This window comes from Saimiri boliviensis, chromosome 3 (assembly GCF_048565385.1).
Source record: "Saimiri boliviensis isolate mSaiBol1 chromosome 3, mSaiBol1.pri, whole genome shotgun sequence".
Classification (NCBI taxonomy): Eukaryota; Metazoa; Chordata; class Mammalia; order Primates; family Cebidae; genus Saimiri; species Saimiri boliviensis.
Window position 1 is genome coordinate 12908831 of NC_133451.1, and position 18678 is coordinate 12927508.

The 18678-nt window shown below is 41.0% G+C and overlaps 1 pseudogene; it reads left to right on the forward strand.

Moving 5' to 3' along the window:
- LOC141583975 (splicing factor C9orf78 pseudogene) overlaps positions 1–16396 on the forward strand; it is a 358102-nt pseudogene extending 341706 nt beyond the window's left edge.
- The last annotated feature ends 2282 nt before the right edge of the window (positions 16397–18678 follow it).

Sequence of the window (18678 nt, forward strand, 5' to 3'; positions counted from 1 at the left end):
ATAATTAGACATGCATAATAAATACTATGACTTCAGGCCAAATGCTCTCATCTTTTCAACCATTTCACATGTCATAGTTTTCAGATTGTTTTTACTCTAGAATTATGTTTGCCGAGATCTCTTAAAATCTGTATACACTGCTCCAAGGCTTCAGTATATAATATGTGCTTAATTAAATGTTCAATTAAATTCAAGTCTGACCAGCACCAGGAAAAGCAGGTCCAACACTTTCCTTGCTTCAGAGACTTTTATTAATGCTCTTCCAAATTTCACAAATAATTTAAATCTGACATCTTAGTGCTGACATGTTGACTACATATTTGTAGGTAAAGCAATAGTCAATAGCCTAAATAATTACTGCACATGATCTGATGTCTCATCACATAGTAGACAGATTTTTGGTTATTTATTCATCAAGTGCTTACTTTGTGCCAGGGACTGTGCCAACATCTTCACATGTCTGAATTTATGCTATCTTCTCAGATAGAAGAGTAGAAAAGAGTTGTTTGTATCTTCTCAGTATCCCTTTTCCTTTTTTTTTTTTTTTTTTAAGTATCACAATTTTCCTCTGGCTAAGTACCTTTTCCTCATTGTTTCTGGATGTTTCCATGGTGGAAGTGTTCATTCAGGATCGCTGCAAGAACTCTGCCTAGCCCTGCCAACAGTAGCCAAGGAAGTAGGCACTGATCCAGATTAATTTGTTCAGACTCTTTCACGAGAATGGAAACTTGAGCAGAGCCTTGCAATGATGGCAGACACTGGAATTTGAACATGCATCAGCTATTTTCTGAAAATGTGCTCATTAGCTTTTGCAACCACACCCATCTCCACAGGATGTGGCACATTTTTAGCACCTAGAGCAATTCCAGGTAACATAGGCACTCAAAAATACTTGTGAAATGGACAAATAAATGAATGAACCAATGCTCAGAGTATCCCTGTTCATGTATTGTCTAAAGCCTGATTATTCAAATCTTTCTTTAATTCACTGAACTCCAGGAATGTTTTCATTAAGTTAGGCAGAGTCTATTTCAGTCTATTTCACCTGTTTTACAGCCAGGATACTCTAAACTGATACAGGTGAATGCTGTTGACTCCTCTTATTGATGCGGGTTTTTTTCTTTTCTTTTCTTTCTTTTCTTTTTTTTTTTTTTTTTTTTTTTTTTTTTTTTTTTTTTTTTTTTTTTAAGTAGAAAAGGAAGTTTAGGTATTGCCTATACAATTGACCCTTGAGCAACACAGATTTGAGCTGTGTGGGTCCAAGTATAGGCAGATTTTTCTTCTGCCTCTGCCACCCCAAGACAGCAAAGACCAACCCCTCCTGTTCCTCCTACTCAGACTATTCAACATGAAGATGATGAGGATGAAGACCTTTATGATGATCCACTTCCACTTAGTAAATAACAAACACTTTTTCTTTATAATTTTCTTACTAACATTTTCCCTTCTCTAGTTTACTTTATTATAAAGGTATAGTATATTAATACATGTAACATAAAAATATGTGTTAATGAGGCCGGGCGCGGTGGCTCAAGCCTGTAATCCCAGCACTTTGGGAGGCTGAGGCAGGTGGATCACGAGGTCGAGAGATCGAGACCATCCTGGTCAACATGGTGAAACCCCGTCTTTACTAAAAATACAAAAAATTAGCTGGGCGTGGTGGTGCGTGCCTGTAATCCCAGCTACTCAGGAGGCTGAGGCAGGAGAATTGCCTGAACCCAGGAGGTGGAGGTTGCGGTGAGCCGAGATCGCACCATTGCACTCCAGCCTGGGTAACAAGAGCAAAACTCCATCTCAAAAAAATAAAAATAAAAAGAAAAGAAAAAAAAAGAAAAGAAAAAAGAAAAATATGTGTTAATGAAACGTTTATGTTATTGACAAGACTTCTGGTCAATAGAAGGCTATTAGTAGTTAAGTCTTTGGGGAGACAAAAGTTACATGTGGATTTTGGACTGCGCTGCATTTTGGAATCAGTGCCCCAACCTCCATGTTGTTCAAGGATCAACTGTATCTACTATTTGTTAGAGCCTCTGTCTCACTTGTCCCTGTCATGCATTACCTCATTTGTTCTTCTCTGTTGAATGTTCCATAATTCACCCTATCACACATAGATGTTACATACTAAATTATCTTTTGGGAATCAATGTCAACATAAAAAAGGAAGAAATGTCAATGTCAAAAAAAAAAAATAGAAGAAGGAAAATCAGCTTGTTTCCAGTATGTTAACCTGGAAGCACGTTCTTGATTTGACATTTTCAGTGGGGCGTCATGGCGAGGGTCTGCCAGTATTGGCTATTGAGCTTCCTATTTCTAACCTAGAAGTGGAGATGGAAATCAAACCAGACCAGCAGGTTAGTGTAGCAAAGGACTGTGTCATTCACCATTTAGTAAATAATCAAGTACTTAATATAAATATGAAACCTGCATTAGGGATTGGTCTGGAGCAGATGGGGGCAAGTGGAAGTAACAGAGTGATTGTAGAGATTATAGGAAGGGTTACAGAGGCAAGGGGGCCTGGGCATTTTTTGAGGAGGGAATCATTGCAAGTCATCTGTTCACTTCGTCTTTAGAAGATCTGAACTCAAAAGTCAGTTCGAATTTCTGGTAATGAATAGCCCATTACCAAACACCTCTTTAGCCAGATTGGACACTTCAATATCGCCAAAGATTTTTTTTCCGTAATTTATTCATGCTGTGACCTTCTCCTGAAATGGCTTACTTCATACTCTTACTCTCTCTGGGTCTTTCAGGGCCCAGCAAAAAAAATAAAAATCTTATATCAGGGGTTTCCTCTCTCTGATTTCTAAGAAGGAAAACTGCATAGCACAGGGAAGGAGACAAAGGCATTGACTTCAGACAGACGTCATTGTGAGTCCAGGCTCAGACGTTTTATCCACTGACATGATACTTAACTTTCCATAGTCTCAACTCTCCCTTCTGTAAAATGGGGATGATGGAGATAATAGTAATAATAATAATAATAATAATAATACCTTGCAGGGTGATGGGCAGGATTAGAGAGGTGTGTCTAGCAGCTGCCATATCATGGGACATTGATAACTGATAGCTCTTTATGGGACATTGATAATGGATAGCTCTTTCATCTCAGTGCCATAGTCCAGCATAATCTCATTCTTCAGGATTCCTTTAATGGCATCATATCAGTTGCAGTCATTGCAACTTTTACTAGACTGACCTTGCTTCCTGATTTCTAGTGTCTACCTTAAGACAGAGTAGTAGTTATATCTGTATGTATCTTCATTTCTCAAGTTCCTACAGGGCAGAAATTAGCTTTAACAGGTATTGTGTAAAGGTATCCAATAAATGAATGCCAACCAAAATTAAAAATAAATAGAAATATCTTAAAATGATTTTAGCTCTACTGGTTTTGTAGTTTTATAAGGTTTTAGCAGTTAAATTAAAGCTTAGTTTTATGATTTTTAATTTTGCTTCTATAGAGCACTTCTAATAGATTCTTTTCCATGACATCATTTTTAATATATACAAACATAAACTCATTTAGTCTCCTTAGTTCATCTACAAGGCAGATATTATTGGCATTTCCTTATTATAGTTAGTGAACTGAGGTGCCCAGAGGCAACGGAACTTATCCCAGTCACAGCGTGGTGTACTGGGAAGCAGGCATGAGAGCTGATGTCTGTGCTCTGCCCTCTCTCCTGAGCTGGGCAGACTCCCTTGAGAAAGTCCTAAGAGATAATGGATGTGAAAATCCTCTACAGACTCCAGAGTAGAATATGAATGTAGGGGATTATTGCTATTATTTCTAGGGCAGGCAAGCTATAACCTCTTGTGGAACCATTTATCAACCAGGAAATCCTGTTGCTGTTCACTGAATTGTACCCCTGTGACCCAAAAGATAATGTATTTCCCAATGTAGTTAACTTAATACTATGGTCTGACCTGTACCTTGAACTGAGCTAGGTGAGTAATATTTAAATGCAGAGCCTGACAGCTCATAACCCAAGGCGGCTTACTCCCGTGTGGCAAGCTGCTGAGCCAGGGAGGGAAGAACTGCGGAATGCGGGGATGCATAAGAAGGGTAGGGTGGTGTTCCTTCAAAAACAACCCATGGCTTAGATTTGTTTTTGATAGTTTGATGAAAGGAACATCTTTGTTCCTTTTGATTATCAAGAGTGCTCCTTGGGCTACCTCCCACAGACACACTTGGATTGTCAATTTCAGCCGCTCTCACACTGGGTCAGAACCATTCCATGTTGATTTAAAAACCCAGTAGGGGATCATCTGAATGTAGTTTGATATCATGGTTCAACAGCCTGCTGGATCCTACATATGCCTGCAAAAAGGAAAATGCTTGCTGGACACTTCTGCAGGCCAGAGGCAGTGGGAGAAAAAGGGTGGGTATTTCTGCTTTAATCTCTTAAATACAGAGCTGGAAGTACTACTGAGTCATACGATTAAGAGTATGTTTAAAATAGAAGGGAGTTTAGACATCAATGTAAAGACTGTAATATGAAATGGAGACTCAGAAGGGTGAGTGATTTGCCACACAACTTGATGCCTGAATTCACCAAATTTAGATGAATGATTCATCTAAATCACTTCGATGAGACATTTCTTATTCCCAGTTTCTCATGCTTTCTGTTCTATCATGCTGCCAGCTACTGAGGGTGACATCTGCCCACACCCAGGTCGAAATGACCAAAAAGGGCAATTCTTAGAGAATTATTTTCTCTTTTTTGTCCTAATAACCATCAGTCAGTCAAGGAAGAGAAATGAGCTTTACTCTGCACCTGACACAAAGCTTGAAGCTGTAAAGGGGGACCTAAGATGTTCTCAGTGAGGTGACAACTTCTTTAAGTCATGCTAATATAAACCAGGCTCAGTGGTTCACACCTGTAATCCCAACACTTTGGAAGGCTAAGGCAGGTGGATCATTTGAGGCCAGGAGTACGAGACCAGCCTGGTCAACATGGTGAAACCCCATCTCCACTAAAAATACAAAAATTTGCCTGGCATGGTGGCAGGCACCTGTAATCACAGCTATTCAGGAGGCGGAGGCAGGAGAATTGCTTGAACCTGGGAGGTGGAGGTCGCTGTGAGCCAAGATCATGCCACTGCGCTCCAGCCTGAGTGACAGAGTGAGACTCCATCTCAATATGTTATTTATTTATTTATTTTGAGATAGTGGCCAACTACTGGTATAATTGTTGACTAATGAGTTGAGCACACTATATTAATTGTGTGATAATTTGGTCCACTACTTCTCATGTTTTTCAAGGTTGACACAAAACAAAACAAAAAAAGTGCTTTGTTTCTGGACCTGTGGGTAGAGAAAGCAATAACTAATCATGACTGCTCCTCTGTGGGTTCTGAATCAAGTGCAAAATCGCCCCAGGAACCAGATAATAATTCTAAGGAAGGCATTTTTGATTGCTGGCAAAGCTGGAGTTGGACATTTGAGCTTGGCACCATGGCTGAAATGGACCATATTGCCCAATGTAGGACCTGGAAAAAGCAGATCTCACTGGGGCAGGATGCAGAAGATAGCTCACGTGTAACCCTGATGAAGATAAAGGTGGGAATTAGAGAAGACACAGATGGAGTTTGGGCTCCAGAAAAAGAGAGGGAAAGAAGAGAGGGAGAGATGTGTTGCCTTGTCTTAGCAAGACAAGCCTCACCTCCTCGTGAGAAGTGGGAAGAAGGGCAAGGAGAGGAGAAACCTTCCTATGTTAATGCCCAAGGAAGGATCATGCAGAGAAGAAGAAAGATTCTTCCAGAACATTAAGAAACAAGAGCAAGTACAAGCAAAATGCAGACACAAAACTGTTGAGTAGGTTGTGGAACCTATGCTACAGAGATGGAGAAAGGATCTAGGACCCTTCATTTTGTTTTTTATTTTAATTTTATTCTTACCTGTGGTAAAATACATATAATATAAAATGTAGCAACTTGACTATTTTTAAGTGTACCGTCCACTAGGATTAAGTAATTTCCACTGTTGTGCAATCCGTCTCCAGAACTTTTTCATTTTGCAAAACTGAAACTCTGTGTTTCTTAAACACTAACTCCCATTCCTCATTTTTCTTATCCCTGGCAACCATCATGTCTCTGTGAATTTGACCACTCTATGTAGATCTTCTAAGTGTAATCATACTGTATTTGCTTTTTTGTTACTGCCTTATTTCACTTAGCATAATGTCCTCAAGGTTCACACATGTTGTAGCACGTGTCAGAATTTTCTTCTTATTAGAGGTGGAATAAAATCACATTGCGTGAATATGTCACATTTTGTTAATCCACTCATCCATCAGTGGACATGTGGGTTGCTTCCACCTTTGGGCCATTATAAATAACTGTTAGAAACATGGGAACATATGTATACAAATATCTCTTCAGAGCCTACTTTCAATTATCTTGGATATGTACCCAGAAATTGAATTGTTGGATCAAAGCCCCTCAATTTTGACAAAAAAAAAAAAAAAAAAAAAAAAGCTTCATGTTGCCAAGAAGATTAAGTAGAAGTTGGAGACCAAAAATCTACAGGTCTGCAGAGTAAGGATATGCTACCTTCCCAGGGGATGAGCTATCAGGTGCCAGGTGTTCTTTTTTGTTCGTTTGTTGTTTGTTTTGAGACAAAGTCTCACCCTGTCACCCAGGCTGGAGTACAGTGGCATGATCTCAGCTTACTGAAACCTCTGCCTCCTCAGTTCAACTGATTCTTGTGCCGCAGCCTCCCGAATAGCTGGGAATACAGGCACACGCCACCATCCCTGGCTAATTTTTGTATTTTCAGTAGAGATGGGGTTGTGCCATTTTGGCCAGGCTGGTCTCAGACTCCTAAGCTGAAAGGCTCCACCCACCACAGACTCCCAAAGTGCTGGAATTACAGACATGAGCCACCACGCTGGCTGCAACAAGGTTTTAAATGGTAGTAAGGAAGGATTAGGGAGGCAGTAGGTCCTTACTATGGAGTAGTCTCCAGAAGCTATGAAAAGAGCCTAAGGCCTTGGCTGGCATGAGAGTAAGAGGGAGATGGATTCCTGCCTCTCTTCAGATGGCAAAAGATGAAAATGTGGTGAGAACTCAAATTTGTACCCAGGATTGTGTTTTGTTTTTAATTCTTATTCTAAACAGGGTATACATTTGGTTGTAAGTGAAGGATAGGGACAGAAGATGTAAAATATCTTTGTCTAACACAAAAAACATTGTCGAATGTTTAGAAAAAGGTTCTAAACATTGCAGAATGTTCAGAACCCAAGATGGTTCTAAACATTCTACAACACACAGGCTACTCCCACAGCAAGGCTGAAAAGTGGAATTTGTTATGTTTTCTGCTGAAGGTAGAGTCTAATTTCCTTTCTACAAATACCTGCTAAGATGTCTCTTCCTGTCTTATGTTATTGATTAGGCATGTGAGAGGTGGCTGTCCTGAATGATTTAACTGACTGCCAAAAGATTTAGTGCTAAGATCAGGTGTGCTGACTCCTAAGATTATTTCCCGTTGTTTGCACCTTGAAGGGTCAGATAAAAAGAGGTCACTGAGGATTAAAGTTACCAAAAAAGAAGGAGGACGAATGAGTGTGTATCCTCTGCCTGCTCTTCTGGGACCAGCTCTTTACTGCAGTTTGGTAAATTGAAATTCAGAAAACCCAATAGCTTGTGAAAGGTTCCATTTAAACCCAGGCATATGTTAAACTTGGTTCTCATCTTTAAAACTTACTGCTCCTTTTTAGAAAACGAGTGATTAAAAATCAGTTCAAAAACTTCAATAGTAAGACATTAATATCCGGATACTCCAGCCTTCTATTTATTCACTGAAAATAGTATTTTGAGTGCCCACTGTACATCACATGCTGTGCTAGGGGCTGGAGATAGGCTGGTCTTCTAGACACAGTCTCAGATTGGTTAGGCAGGGTTGAGCAGGTTACTAAAATGCCATTGTCTTACACTCCAAATGTCCCACAGACACTGTGTGTTTGTTTGTGACTGTGTGTGTGTGTAAGACAGCTCCCTCATGTTTTGATGACTGAGCGCTGTTTGCTTCTTTTCTTGAATTGTTTACCTGCAACCTCTTGATCTCAGGCATTTGGACATGAGCCTGTGAGGATGATCAAGGAACACATCTGAGTGATGCACCGTGTTAGGCAGCAGAGATGTTGTTGCTTGGACAAAGCCTGTGTGCCTATCTCCCTTCCCTGGAGCTGAGTGCTTTCCCTTAGGGGAATAGGGGAGTCAAAAAGTAAACAAACACTGTCTCTTTTCTTTACTCACTACACTTTACTTCTGGTCACCAAAATGTGTAGGTTTTTTTCTCCCTCACACTAAGGAATTCTCTTCTTCTCAATGGGCACCGACTCTGTCCTAATTTAACTCAATTCTGATGCTGTCTCTAGATAGATTCTACCAAAACAGTTAAGCTTCACAAGACTGCACCCCATTTCAGATGCCAGGCTCCAGTAGTGGAGCCCCGGGTTATCCATAGCTTCTGTTTAACTTGGCTATGAATGGAGCTAAAATACTGCACCCCAAAATACACTGCTTTGACATATTTTCAGATGGCTTTTCAGAGTGTCTGCAAACTGAAGGATCTCTGAAAAAGCTGTCTTTCATGGTGGAGCATCTGGAGAGAATAACTGCATTGATGCTGCCAGGCTTTCTTTGAGGTCCTCCCTTTTCCAGGTCTAGAAAAGATTAACCCAGAGTCTGACACATTTAAAAGTCCCTAGGAAACATTTTCCATCTACTCTCTTGAAGGGTTGCTACCTGTGAGGTTTCATCTACATAACAAGACCCCTTTGCTAGCCAGGCCTCTCTTTTCTCCCGCCCATAGCCTATATTGTCATTATTACTCAGTTTACCACCATAACCTGTTTTTGATGATTCTCCAAGCCTCCATTCTTTCTGTAATCTTGAAATGGTAGATATGCCTCTCTTACCCATTGGGGAGTTACGCACTGTTACAGAATGTTAATAAGTTTGTATGCCATTCTTCCTATTAATCTGCCTTTGTCATGTTAATGAAAAACACAAAATTCTGTAAAAATTTTTTTAAATGTTAATTCCGAGACAATAAGAATGACCGCAAGCCTGGGAAGTGGGTGCTCAGGCTCAGGGAGTACTGAGAAACTGTGCCCAAGGCTGTTGGTTTACAATGTGGTTTTATACATTTTAGGGAGGTGAGAGTCACAGGAAAATACATAAGAAGGATATGTATTGGTTCACCCAAGAAGATAGAATATCTTGAAATGGGGCTTACATCTTATAAGTTCTTTTGCAGTTGGTTAAAGGAGTAAGCCTCTGTCTAAAACTTGGAGTCAGTAGAAAGGAATGTCTTAAGATAAGGATTTATGTAGCAAGGTTGATGGCCTGTGGGTGTGACTTAACCCTTGCCTTGTGTGGCCTTAGGACTTGTTTATAATTTGGTATCTTATTGTCACAAAGAGTCTTTTTGTTAGCCTTATGATCTCTGTTTTAACATCAATGCTGGTCAGTTGCTGTGTCTAAACTCCAAAAAGAAAGAGGTACAACGAGACATGTCCACCTCCCTTCCCTTTACGGCCAGTAACTCAATTTTTTAATGTTTCTTTGGAGTCCTTTTGGCCAATAGGGAGTCTGTTCACTTGGGGGCCTTAGAATTTTATTTTTGATTTACTGTCAGTTGACTTTCAGTGAATCTTCAAAGAGCAAAGGGGAAGGTTTCTCTTGACCCCCAGAGCTCCCAATCAGAGGTTCCCATGACACCCTCCTCATGTTCTATCACGTGCTAGAACAGCTCACAGAACTCATGAAAACACAAGGTATTGGATTACCAGTTTATTTACCAAGAAATATAACTCAGGAACAGCCAAATGGAGGAGATGTGCATGGCAAGGGATAGGGAAATTGTGTGGAGTTTCTATGCCCTCGCAGAGCAAGGTCATCCTCCTGGGCCTCTGCGTGGTCACTAAATGGACATTCTGTGAACCTCTTTCTTTTGTCTCTTTTTTGTGGGCTGCATTACATAGGCTTGATTGATTAAATCATTGTCTATTAGCAGTCAATTCAACCTTCAGCCTATCTTCCCTCTCCAGAGGTCAGAAGGTGGGGCTGGAAGTTCCAACCCTGTAATCATGCCGTTGGTTCCCCTGGTAACCAGACCCCATCATGTAGTCGTCTGGAAAGCCAGTAGTCACCTCATTTGCAAAAGCTCAGGTGTGGATGAAAGGAGTTTGTAATGAATAACAATGGACTCTCCTCTCACTTTTACTGCTCAGCTCACCTAGGAAACTCCAAGGGTTTTAGGAGCTGTGTACCAGGAACTGGATGAAGACCAAATACATACTCCTCTTTATAAATCACAATATCCCATGGAGTATTGAGGTTAAGCACATGGACTCGCTGATCAGACATGCCTGGGTTTTAAATCCCCCATTTACTACCTATTTGGATTTGAACAAATGGCTTTACTTCTTTGAGTCTCTGTGAAACTGCCTTTACAAAGATCTCAACGGTGGGAGAAATCCAGCATGGCTGACTCCATTTTGCCTCTAGCCTTACAGCGTGGCTGGCGTCACTCATTGCTGGGCATAGGGCAAGCTAACCACAGGAGAAATTTAGTTTATGATTTAACTTTGAAGCAAGAATAATAGCAGCACCTCCCTAAAACTGATCCCCTCCTTCTTTGGGGGGCTGAAACCACCTCTGTAAGATTAACAGAACGTCACTAGATAAGATAATGGGAGGAGCTTGAATCCTGCTAAAATGTAGTCATAGTTTCCATAATCCCTTACTGACCAGAGTTATGTGGCCACAGGTCACAAGAATTGTGACTTCTTCAGTTGTTACTATAGATAGCATCACTTTTAAGGAACCTAAGATTGATCTTTGAGGTATTTTTCAGACTTTTGTATTATGGCAACTGCTGACCGCACCTAGATTTGTGACTCATGATGGAACTCATCTTGTGGTTCCCCAACCCAGAATCAGACTCAGTACATGAGGACTGTTTCCCATACCTCTGTGATTCCACCCCCAACCAATCAGCAGCACCCATCCCCTACTATCCTGCCCACCAAACTGTCCTTGAAAAACCCTAACCTCTGAGCCTTTAGTGAGACTGATTTGAATTATAACTCTGGTTGTTCCATGTGGCTGGCCTCACATTAATTAAACTCTTTCTTTACTGCAATGCAACAGTCACAGTGAATTGATTTTGTCCGTGTAGTAGTTAAGAAGAGCCTGTTGGGTGATTACATCTGCTTCTTCATGTGTAACACAGAGATGCTCAGACTAAGACCATGTCAGGATGCTTATGGGAGGCCTAAATGAAGTGACATAAAAAGTAGCAGAATTTCCTCCACTCCAGGGTAACTTGCATTGACACCATAGTGCCTGAGGTGGGCATGGAATAAGATGCTTAACAGAAATAGTACAAGTACCAATACCAGGGCCTTGAGCAGCAGTTTTATTCTCTGAGCCAACAGGGGAAGGGGCAGATGGAGGCAGCCATGGGCATGGGAAAGTGTCCAAGGGATCTTCAAGGACAGCAGAGGCATTGCATAGGGGCAGCCTGAGCAAGTTGACATTAGAAACCTTCTTGGGACTGCCCAGAGGGTAGGGGATACACATTTAGTCAAGTCTTATCTTTCAGCATGATGAGCGAGCCAGAGAAACAGTGATGTCTTTTTTCACCCGTAGGCTGGGGAAACTACAGTAAACATAGGCAACATGTTATGGCTGACTGAGAGCCAGTGCTAGCAATTTCGGACAGACCCAGTGTTATATATTGACCCAAGGCTATTTCAGGAGCCCTGAGATAACAGTGGTAGAAAGTGAACCCAGAGACGGATGAGCAATGACTTCAAATATTAGTTTCAACACTAAGTAGCATATTTGGAAAGTCATATCACCTCTGAGCCTCAGTTTCCTCATCTATGAATTGGAGAAAATACTGTTTCATATGGTGGCTGTGGGTCTTAAATATAATCAAGTCCACAAAAACAGTTTTCAAACTGTCAGTCCCTGTGCAGATTTGAGAGGTTGTTATATTATTTCTAACTAGGCAGTGCTACTGTGGATTTTAGTTTAGTGGAGAGAAATTCTACCAGTTCATGCTTTACGTGGTAGAATCTTTGAACCTTATGTTCTCACTCATCAAACACCTTAAAGTGTGGAGGTGCCTAGAGTGGCAGAAACAGAAAAATCTATCATCTAATTCAAAGCATCGTCTTCTTTGTAGCTTACTGGAAAGGGAGTGGAGAGCACTTCTTTTGTTGGGTTTGCTTAATTCAAGAGGGAAAAAGAAAGTTGCAAATGAGAAATGCAAATCTAGGAACACATCCAGCCTCGTGCCTGGCTTTAATAATTGCTTAAATAAGAAACTATAGTATCCAGCCATACCTCTGCACACATTCACTCACATACTTAGGGTCTAAGTTTCTGCTAAGTGTCACTGATGGAAAGCTCCACCTTGGACGTATCCTATCACTGCTTTCTGCTTATTTTTCATTATTTTATTTCTATTTGTTTTACTTCATTTGGGCTGCTATAACAAATTACCATAGAATGGGGCTTATAAAAAACAGAAATGCATTGATTATGGTTTGGAAGTCTGAGAAGTCCAAGATCAAGGTAAATGCAAAATCAGTGCCTGGGAGGGTCCATTTCCCTCAGGACAGCCTTCTGATTCACAGAGGGCTATCTCCTTGCTGTAACCTCACATGGCAAAAGGGGAAGGGAGCTCTCTGGGGCTTATTTTACCCACCCCAAATACTATCACATCTATATTATGTCCCTCACATTTGGGATTATGTTTTAACATATGAATTTTGGAGGGACATAAACAGTCAGTCTATAGCACTATTTGAAATTATCTTACAGTTTTATTTATGTGTTTGGTTGATAACTCTATTTTTGCCTAGTGAGGAGAACATGGGATGATCCCCAAGGTGGAGCAGGAAGCTGTCAAGAGAGGGGAAAACATAAAGGATTGCTGGGGGCTGCTCAGTGATGCACCTAGGAGAATTTGAAAAAGAATCTGTTAATGGTCTTCTCCTACACTGGTAGCCTGGGAACAGCCCACCTTTGGATAATTGAAGAAATCTTAAAACACAAGCATATGAAGTCCTTTTCCCCAAAACCACTTAAAATATCTAATACTTATTAAATATTTATGTGTGCATATATTAGGTATTGGGATCAACACTCTACCAACATTATTCCGTTGAGTTTTCGCAGCAAATGTGTCCTATTGTATTCCCAGGTTATACAGGGAGAAACTGAGGCTCAAGGAATTGAATTGACATGCCCATGTTGGTAAGTACTGGACCTGGGAAGAGAAAACCTGACTCAGGATTTCATACTAAAAACTATCATTGGCAATTGCACATGAATTGTCTACCTTTTCTGACAATTTCATAGAGACATGTAAAAATATTGGCGCTCTTCAGGGATCTATCTTGAGTTCTTTTATTATTCTCTCCTTACACACTTACTGGGGGACTGATCTGTTATTTCCTCTGCATCGACTCCCACGTTTATGTTTTTCAGATTCATACTTCTGTATCCAGTTACCTGCTGCTGTCTTTATCTGCTTCCCTATTTAAGCTTTAACTCAACATATTCACAACTGAATTTACTCCTTTTTCTCCAAACCTTCTTTTCCTCAAATATTCCCTGCCATAGTCAAACGATACCCTCAACCAGCCAGTTGCCCCAGTGGGGAACCTGAAAGTTATTTCAAAAACCTGCTGTGTTAGTCTGTGCTTGCACGGCTATAAAAAAATACCTGAGACTGGGTAATTTATAATAAAGAAAAGGGATTTAATTGACTCACAATTCTGCGGGCTGTACAGGAAGCATGATGCTGACATTTGATTGGCTTCTGGGGAGGCTTCAGGAGGCTTACAATCATGGTGGAAGGCAAAGGGGGAGCAGATATGTCTCAGGGCAAAAGTAAGGAGCAAGCAAAGGTTGCAGGGGTCGGGGGGCTGCCACACACTTTTAAATGACCAGGTCTTGCAAGAACTCACTATCACAAAGATAGCACCAAGCCATGAGAGACCTGCCTCCGTGATCCAAAGATCTCCCACCAGGCCCCACCTCCAGCACTGGGGTTTACAATTCAACATGAGATTTGGGTGGTGATAAATACACAGACTATATCACCCCCCGCCCTCCCCATTTCTTGGAATGTTTTCTTCCTTATTCTTGTTCCAATATATTTTGTCCATCCTAGTTGACATTGCCTGTTTATTATTTTTGACCACTGAAGCTGTTTTTAAACTATTTTTCTTATCTCTAGTATCGGCCTCACAAGTCTACCTCACTTAGAGCTACTAGAAGCTGTTTTATCATAAATTTACACTAAAATGCAAACCTCAAGGCACAGTGGCACTGTGGCTGAACCATGGGGCTGGTGCCACCATGCTTGTCACTGGAAAGACTTTCTGTTGGCACTGGGATGACTCAAAGTCAGAGGAAGATGAGGACTCAGAGGAGGTTCAATTAAAACTGGAATAGGCCAGAGAGGTACATAATGTGAGGAATAAGTTCAATGGGCGCTATGGCCTGGCTGCTGGGAAAGAAGATACAAGAAGAGAACACTCTAGTGAAAGATCCCTTTCAGATGAAGACAGCTGGTATGGTGGATATGAAGAAACTGAAGAAAAAGGGCAAAGATAAAATCAGAGAAGAGGAAGACTTTCACTTGGGGACATCATTTTCTGCAGAAACCAACTGAAGGAATAAGGATGCAGCCACCATAAAGTACACTGAGACAGAGCTAAAGAATAGGAAAGGGATCATGGAACATGAGGAACAGAAAGTCAAGCCAAGGAATGCAGGAATTTATGAACTTCCAGAAAACATCCACATTGCCTCAGCAAAGAAGACCAAGGAGATGTTTTCCAACCAGATGCTGAGTGGCATTCCCGAGTTAGACCTCGGCAACAATGCTGGAATAAAAAATATTTCCATAGAGGATGCCAAGGCCCATCTGCTGGCAGAGCAGCAGAAGAAAAAAAGGCAGTGAGCTATCCTTCATACCTACCAACATGGCTATGAATTACATGTAGCACAACAGATTTTATCATGAGGAGCTCAACGTGCCCATATAGAGAAACACAGAAGAACTCAAAACCAGAGTGTTGAGAGTAGGCCACCTAGAGAAGCCAGAGGCTGAGAGGTCCCCTCCTAACTGCAAGCATCCTGGCAAGCAGAAGGCCACTTATGACTGTCATTATGAAAAGGTCAAGAAGATGAGGCTGTACTGAGCTATGCAGAATGAGATGTAAATATTGCCTTTCTCTCCCTCTCTCCATTCCTCTCGTGAAAAATGGCTTTCTGGACTGAGCATGCTCATTTGCTAGCAGACAGTTCCAGAAACAGACTCTATTAGGCCTGCTGCTTACCTGCTGGATGTTTCAAGCACTACATTGGTAACTTTTTGAAACAAGGCAATGCATAATTTCTCATCTGTGGGCAAACTCTGTTCTTGTGAACATTATTAAATGTCGTTTGTAAGTATATTGACTTTCTCTTCATATTTGCTCCAGGTCAAGAAGAAACAACTCTGTGTTCCTGGTATGATAATACCTGGTATGATAATATGATAATTGTGCTTTTATTATTATATATACAATCGCATCTTCTAATTTCACGTATTTGGAATGGGGTCAGAAATGCATCCTTTATCAATTAGAGTGCGTCTGGCTGACAGAAAAACCTGGGATTAGATCACAAGGATACTGGTGTTTTCTGACTTTTACAAAATTACCTGTTTCTTTTCATTAAAAATGAAAAAGCAAAAGCAAAAATACGTATATACAAAATGCAAACTTAGTTGTATTACTTCTACGCAATTTCTTCTTCCTCTGAATTCCTATAGGCTCTTAACCCTTGACCAATATTTTCCTATTTCATAGTTTAAAAAATGCCATCTGTGTATCTTGTTTCTTCTTTTGTTCCTTTCCTCTCTCATGTCTTTTCCTTATGCCTTACATGAATTTTCTGTAGCCTCTTCTCTTTTTTTTTCTTTTAACTTTTGTTTTTGGTTCGGGGTACACGTGCAAGTTTGCTGTTTGGGTAAACTCATGTCACGGAAATTTGTTGTACAGATTATTTCATCATCTAGGTACTAAGCATAGTACCAAATAGGTATTTTTTCTAATTCTCTCCCTCCTGCACCATCCATCCTCAAGTAGGCCCAAGGGCCTATTGTTCTCCTTTTTGTATCCATATATTTTCATTGCTTTTATCTCACTTTTAGGTCAGAACATGCAGTATTTGTTTTTCTGACCTTGCGTTAGTTTGCTAAGAATAATGGTCTACAGCTGCATACGTGTTGCTGCAAGAACATGATCTCATTCTTTTTTATGGCTGCATAGTATTCTATGTTGTACATGCACCACATTTTATTTGTCTAATCTACCATTGACCAGCATTTAGGATGATTCTGTGATTTTCCTATTGTGAAAAGTGTGTAGCCTTTTCTTTATGCTAGGCTGTAAAACTAAGATTATAAGAAGATTTATAATCCAAAAAATATTTTCATGTACATCATCGAATTTATTTCCTACATTACTGTCAACAGGTAGATAGAATTATCTCTGTCTTTACAAGTAAGTCAAGTGTATTGCCCAAATCCATAGAACCAAGAAGGACCATGCCTTGCACTGGGTTCTCCACTCTCAAGTCCTGTAATTGTTCTGCTCTGCAATACTGCTCTTCGAAGGCAGGCACCCCTCATACTTTACATCTGCTTTCACCATTCCAAGACATCATAATGCATTGCCAGTTCATAGAGATCTCGGATTCAATCCAATCAGGAGAAGTCGTGTTCCATCAAAGGCTTTTGGGAGCAGAAACACATGGTATGATAGAGGGGAATCTGCTGGCTGCAGACATTAAACATTTCTGAGAAGGAGTAAGTATACTTCACCCAAAGAAGAAAGCCCTTTCGTTGTCCTGGCTACTGGGCTAAGTGAAAGTCAGTGACTGGTGCTTCTCTTGTGGTTGTCTGTGGGTCTGTGTGACTCACTAGACACCAACACCACAAAAACAAACACTGCTCCTCATTCTTATGATTGTTCAATATTTATCTATTATAGGGATTGATGCTTAGGGATTTAGAAGTAGATGAGAACTTAGTATCTTTGCAGACAGGGATTCCCAAACTCCAGTCATCTGTATAATAAATGCATATAGTAGATCTTTGTAATATATTATACATGTTTGCAACGTGTGAGTCCTATTTGTACTCTCATTTATTATTTATTGACTCTTTATTATTCTGTGACTATTATTACCATCCCTGGTTTTGCAGGTAAAGAAATTAAAGCTTAAAGTAATTAGGGGACTTGCCCAACTCTCCCAGGACTGGAATCAGTTAAAAATTAGTGTCAAAAATGACTTTAAACATAAACAGTCTGATTGTAGATTCAGGGGTGAGTAGCCAGCCCTTCCTGCCTCCATATCCAAGGCTTTTTCTGCTTCTTGGGTAAAGGAACCTTGCTGTAAGGACAAGGCGAATGGGGAGATAACCAGGTGCCTGCAGCCCTCCGTGAGGGGAATGCCAGAAGCCTTGTGGGGGATGTTTCTGCGGTGCCTCCTAGGCAGAAGGACGGAGCTCAGGAGAGAAAAATCAGAAGAGTCTTTCTGGACTGAAGCTGAAAAGATGGTAGTGCCTGGAGAAGACAGGAAATCAGACACATTTCTCTCTGAACTGAGCTAACACTAGCCATACAGTTCAAGTCTCTGTTTCCAAAGGAAAAGATAGAACGCCCTCTTAAAACTGTTCTTCCTTCCGCTCCAAAATGAAGGTCAGCAGGAGAGACGTAGCATCCGAGATGCTTATGAAAAAAAAAAAAAAAAACCCAATGACTGCAGAAGCAACTTAAAGATTTGCCCTGATTTGTTTAGGCCCCCGTGGCTGTGCCTTCTACTTGCAGTTTCTCCTCAGCAGCCTGGATGGGGAGATAAATACATTTTTTAAAAGTCCAATATTCAGGCACTTTTGAAACTAGGGAAAGCGGAACCTGGGAGGCTTAAAATATTAATCATGTATCCAGGCTTGCCAGAGAAAAGAGGATGGCGTTCGGCAGGTGTAATACAGAAAGAAAATCCCCTCCAGGAACGGGTGATGCAGAGGTGGATTTCACTCGTGTGTGCAACAGACACAGACGGAAAGCTTGATTCATACTGAATGCAGACCTAGATTCAAAGGCCCCCTTCTTAAAGGGAAAGCGGCTGGCCAGAAGCGTTCCTCCAGGACACTCTGAGACCTCATTAGACTATCATTAAACAGCCAACGAGGCTCTGCTGCAGCAATAGGCTGAGTCCAGAAACGCAGATGAAAGGCTTTAGGAATGCTGGATTAAAAAGCAAAGCAGGAGCCTTCAGAGATAAGAGTTGAATGGCAGGATTCCCTAGTATCCCGTTAAAAGCCTAGGAAAGATCATCATCAGAACTAACCGGGTCGTGATCCCACTCGTGCATCTCCTTTGAACCCTAGGAGGTGGACTTGGCGGGAGTCATTTTTATTATCCAGGAGCCCCTGGGCCTATGTCCTGTTCCTCCTCAGGGCTCCCTCTCAAGCCAAATCTGCTTCCTGTGCTCATTGTGGTTTCTTGTCACCAGCCAGAGATTTTGTTTCTTCCTAATCTTCAAAATGGCTGCCACACACCCGTTTGCTTTCTTTGCGCACCAGTTAAAAGTCTA